We start from the raw sequence: 5,936 nt of genomic DNA, 5'->3' as shown, positions 1-5,936 counted from the left end.
AAGAGAAGAGAGAGGGTACTTTGTGTGGCTGCTTCAAACCAGCAGTGCATTATGTGATGGGAAGTTTTGACATCTGTTTTCGAAGTGAGTGGCTGGTTCCGTGTCTTGATGCTCATATGGATGATAATGAGCACATTCATGCATTTTTTTTAATCCAAAATGGATCTCAGTGAGATTTACAAACTGAATGATTAAAGTATTTGGGGTGAAATATCACATCTGTTTACTAGCCCCTGCACAAGCAGTGTTTGGCCAGAGAAATTATCCAAGGAAAATTACAGTGGGATTCAAGCAGGCAAAATGTTACTGCCAGTTTGGCATGAAATGCCAGAGTTAATACTTCAGTTCTTGCAACAAGCCCTATACTTCACTTTCCTGGGTCTGAGCAAGGGCACGCAGGCCTGCTAAGCCTGCCTTGATCTGCAGTGCAAAGCCTGCAATGAAAGATGCAACGTATTTCATATAGCCCCATCCATCCTGGTGCTGCAGTTGCACAGTTTGATCCCAAGGTCTGTGGGGTAATTCCATGCTAATTTCAGCAGATGTTAGAGGCTCAAATGCCTCTGAGGATCAGGCTTTTCATGGTGCACCAATCTGAACCATTTCAGGAGGTGGTCCGGAGCCCATTCAAGCAATGGGGTCTATGGCAAAGTCAGTTTCTGGACCTCTGGCCCCTTTGCAGCCAGCATCTTTACTGTGGCCATCCCTGCTCCCTCAGCACCAGTCTAAACATCACATTTTCCTTGCCAAAAAGCATGTGATACAGAACTACGGAGTTCACTCACATGGAAATGGCACTGTGTGGAATGACAGGTTAAATGCCAGCCAGGCTTTCTCCAATCCAGTTATGAAGCAGCCCAACTCAGCTTCAGCTGCAAGGTCTGATGAAGTTCACTTCTGGGATGAAGATGTCGGCGACCCATTCCCTGACCAATTTGGTCAGGCAGATCGCCCAGTCACAGAAGTCTGCCTGAATTAGCTCAACCCCCAAACAGTGTGTGTGCACACATTACGTGTCCCTCTCTAGGCCCCAACACAGAGGATGTGAATCTACTGCAGCCCACAAACAGAGAGCCTGGCTGCCTTCTTGACTGACATGCTGAAGGCGTTAACTACCTACAGGCCTCCAGAACCAAAATCAAGGGTCTCTACAGCTCAACAAAAAAGTGTGTATGTGAATAATTTCCACTAAGAGTGTTCAGCTCCTGCAAAACAGCCTCAGTGCCCTTAACTCCCAAAAGCTCCATGCAGTAGAGTTAATAGTTTAACCCCCCTAAGAATGATGGCAGAACTGTTGCTCTTAAGAACCATTTGCAACAACTTTATAGAAAACTATCACTACATGGAGAAGTCCCTACAAAGATTATTCTTAACAAGTATTACTTCAAGTCACTTAATTAGGGATACGGATCTGACCAGAGGCTGGTACCTTAAGTAGACAACCCAGACATAGAACTGAATGCGAGAGAGATCATGCTTAGCCCACTAAACAAACTGACTTGCTCAATTCTTGTGCTGATACCAAATTTAAGCCAGACACTGAAAAGAGTTGAGTTTTTCTTTAAGGTAGCTATGCTACAGAATGCACTTGTAAAATCATAAGCCTCGGTAAAAGAGACGTGATGATTTATGACAATGGAGAGTGGGAGAGTGTGTGTGTGCGCCTATGAGAAATGCAGTAAATTGTAGGAACATGAATAATTCCACTTAGTCACCTGGAAGCTGTGTGAAACTCACTTTTTTTTTCTTTGCTTTCTCTCTCGCTCAGTGTCTACAGAAATCACATGCAGCAGCAATGATGGCCTTGCATTGCTAGGATAACCTGTCTTTAACTCACTCCCATTTTTATTCTCTTGTCATCAGATCATTTAAATTGTTTGTTTAGTCTATAATTTCTGTTTCTGTTCCACTCTTTTTTTCACTTTGTACTTCTTCATTCTTTCTTTGAAATATAGTATCTTAGGTTTTACTACTTCTCTGCCTGTCTGGACCCACTGAATTCTTACACACACACACCCCCTCCCATGCTCTGCATCTTTTCCTTTCCCACATTTCCTCTTCTTTTTTTAACTTTTCTCTCTTGTCTGCTGTTGACCCTCCAGAGATGGGCTCCTAACTTTCTGGTTGGCTTCCTACAAGACTAGCCTCCCCCTGTTGTTGGCAGGGAGTTCAGAGTAAGTGAGCAGCTGAACAAGGTGGCAGCAAATTCTTCTTCAGGAGAGGCTTGGCTGGTAAGTGCTCAGTTAAGTAAAGCTACCGTAGTAGTATCCCCATTCCATTCACATATGTAAGGCACAACTTGAACCTATGCAATACCCAAGTTTATACCTCCATGACAATTTCCCCAGCATGACTTGAAACACCTCCAGGCAAGACAGTTTTCACTAAAGCCCCTGTAAGAAATGGTTTGTATAGCCATTGAGGCACTTACACCATATACAAGGCCAAAATTTACAGCATAGGAAAACTGAAAAACAGGGCCATGGTATACAGAATTGTTGACCAATATCTAAAAAGATGCTGATCAGATTATTGGAAAGCTGTTACAGAAAAAGTTAATACAGTAGCAATCTTAAGACATTCAAATGAATGCTCTTAGAAACATGGCTTGACTTCTGCTTTGGAAGCTGTCACGTGCAGTCACATACAAAGAGGAATCTCATTCTTCACCTTTGCTCTGAATTACTGCATAGCACTCACAGTCATTCCCCATGGCTGTCTGCAGAGGACATAGACAACAGTTATCTGTAAGCCACCACTCTGAAACAGGCCAGGGGTAGGCTACCAGTCAGACTCATCTGGACAAACTCTGCCCTTAAAAGTCACTTAATTGAAAAGACTCCAGCTGTTTGAATCTGTTAGCAGGATGGTAGAGAACCAAAAATCTGTTCTGTTATTTTTTCAGGAAATCAGGAAAACATGCATTCTGAAAGCTGAATTAGCAGTATCTAGGGCACAAATGCTGTCTCAGTCTGTGGGAGGGGAAAAATCTCTTTCAAACAGGCAACAGACTGATGAAAGCCAGGCAGAAACAACATGGTTAGAGTGATGAACCCCTGGAACAAACCACTACAGGGAGTGATGGATTCTTCATCTCTTAAAATCTTCATTTCAAGAGTGGGTGCATTTCTGAAGGACAGGTAATAGTCAAAATCAAGTTGTTAGGCTCCAAACAGCAGTAAATAGATTAAATTCTATGGCCTGAGATGTACGGGAATTCAGATTAACTAAACTAATGGTCCCCCTTGGCCACAAACTCCATGAAGTTGTGAAAGCTAAAATAATGCAATTCTCAAAAAGTGCTGTGAGAAAATTATGCCACATCTCTTCATTTCCAGACCCTTGGTAGAAGAAATTTTCACAATTTTAACATAAGGATCTGCTCAGTCGGGTTACTGGCCACTGACAGAAAACTGAATAGCTCAAGAGGATCTGTACAGAGGAGAAATGGATTCAGGAATGAAAGAAGCAAAGAGGAACAGTTATGAAAACCAATCTAATTGCAGGAAGAGACCCAGAATAGCTTGCGAGCAAATAAGGACAAGATAGATTTGAATTTTAGAGGTCTCTACATGGAGAAAACAGGTACTGAATTGATTTGTTTCCTACCAATGTGGCTTATATTAAAAGATAAACTTGTTTACAGTGAGAAGTACTACAGTATCCCTACAAAAACTGGATATAGTCAGAGGGAGATCATTCAGCCACAGTAATTGTAGACATGTGGAGACGCTGCTCCGATGCACTGTAATTACAGCACGTCGGAGCAGACTGGATGCTCCAGCAGCCTCCCCATCTCCTGTATTCAGTGTCCCCACACTTCCAAATCGTGGTCGGGGTGCTTTAACTAAACCTTGTCAAACAAGCTTTAGTTAAAGCATCCCCGCTGCCATTTGGAAGCACAGACCCTGAATACCCAGAGCTGCTCTAAATAAAGCGCACCCCCTTCCCCACCCCTGGAGCACGTGGAAAGACGCACAGAGGTTTTACCTGGCCCCTAAGACATGTCATGTCCGAAAGAGGTGAGGGAGATAAGTCTTACTCAAAAACCCCAGCTGCCAGTGGTGTGGTGTCCCTGCAACTGGCTGCTACTGCAACGGCAAAGACTGCCCAGGGGGCTGTTATTCTGGCACCCCCTAAACTGGTGCCTGTGGCTGGTGCCTTGCTCGCTCACCCTTAATTCCACTACTGCAGGATAGCAGTCCTTGGCGCCATAACTGAACTGCACAGACATATCCCTGAAGTCTTAACATCCTCTTAACTGTGCCTATAAACACAGGCTAGTAAGTTTGAATTCAGAGTTTGTTTCATAGCTCATTGCCATTGACTTCAGTGGGCTTTAAGCCAGACTCTGTGTGCTGTTTTAAAGTGTCAAGCAGGCAATGCTTATAAGGGAAGGGGAGAAGGAGAAAATGGGTTGTGGGGGTGGGATTTATGATACCTAGGCATTTCATCTAAGGCCTTTTCTACATGAGAAGAAATTTTTAAAAAATGTACTTGTATTGCTAATGCCAATCAATGTGTTACCAGATTTGCCCATCACTTTGGGGCACGCTAATTTATTAGGGATACGTTTCTATGGTCTTCGTAATTCTATCAATGTGCTGCTTGTGTGTACTGGTGTTTCTAAATGGAGCTCTTTTTCTCCCTTCTGCAAGTCCTCACCCCCAATGGAGCTATCTTGCAGGATTCCGTTTCAATGGAGCTGGGTTCCTCCAGCCACTAAATCAGTCCAATACACACACACACAGATTAACCTGACACTCCTGACCCAACTGAGTTGATCAGCATGGACAGGCTGACACCCTCATATGCCAGGAATCAGTTCATTAAGGTAACAATAAAAATGCAGTCAGACACAAGCACAGATAAACAGAATACCTCTGAATCCAGCTGGGTGTCTAGCTGATACCCTCATGGGCCAGCATTCAGTTCATTAGGGCACGTCTGAGCCAAACTGGGTCAATCAGCCTGTACAAGCTGATCCCCTTATGTGTCTCAAACTCAGCACATCCCAATCTTTTGCCCTAACTGTCGTAGTAGTGGTAGCCTCTTGATGAGCAGACCCCACAGCATTTCTGGGCTTCACAGGGATCTTTGGCTTAGGTAAAAGAAGCGTTGCTGCAGAGCAAGTGGGGAAGGGGAAGTAGAGAAAGAAAAATATACCCAGTTACCACTAGTTTGACTAGAAAAGTTACTTATTGCTAAGGATATGAAATATATATAATGGTACTAGTAATAATAGACATGCAAGGAAAAACAAACAAAACAATTATAATATTACCCTGGTTTCATTGAGTATTTAGGGAAACCTAGCTCAAGCTTAACTAATACAATTCAGGTTCAGAAAGCTATGCCTAGAGAGAAAAAGGAAGAGAGAGAGCGAGAGCTGGGATCTCACTGTTCCAAGGCACTCGGGTGATTTGTTGACAAGCAAAGGTCTCAGCACGATCCTTGAAGGGAGACGATCCGTTTCTCCCAGCTTCTCGAGAACAACAACGGATGGTGTCAGAGAGATGTCTCTCCCTTGAAGCACACTGTTTGCTACTTTTACAGCTTTCTTCTACCCCTAGTTTAGCCTCTTCAAAGCATTATTTTAATTGTGTAAATCAAGGGTCCCAAGCCATAAATGACAGGGAAAATCCTGTTATATAAACAGTTTAAATTTAAATGAAATACCTTTCTCAGTGACAAGGGGTTATCTGATTTGAACATCTCAAGAAACTGACTAACAACCAGGAAAAACATTAAGTTTTAAGTGTCACGACCCAGTGATTTTGGTGCCTCGGCACCATGGAATTTCCTGGCCACATGAGAGCTCCTTTGCACGGCAGAGTGTTCTGCTGCAATTGAGAACCCGCGTGTAGGAGAGAGTTCCCGCCAATTTGCAGTTTCCTTTGCAGGATGCATTTCTTCTTTGCAGCACAGAAATGCAC

This window comes from Alligator sinensis, unplaced genomic scaffold (assembly GCF_000455745.1).
Source record: "Alligator sinensis unplaced genomic scaffold, ASM45574v1 scaffold966_1, whole genome shotgun sequence".
NCBI classification, from domain to species: Eukaryota; Metazoa; Chordata; order Crocodylia; family Alligatoridae; genus Alligator; species Alligator sinensis.
The sequence above is the reverse complement of the archived record's forward strand: the minus strand, read 5'-3'. Positions refer to the sequence as shown.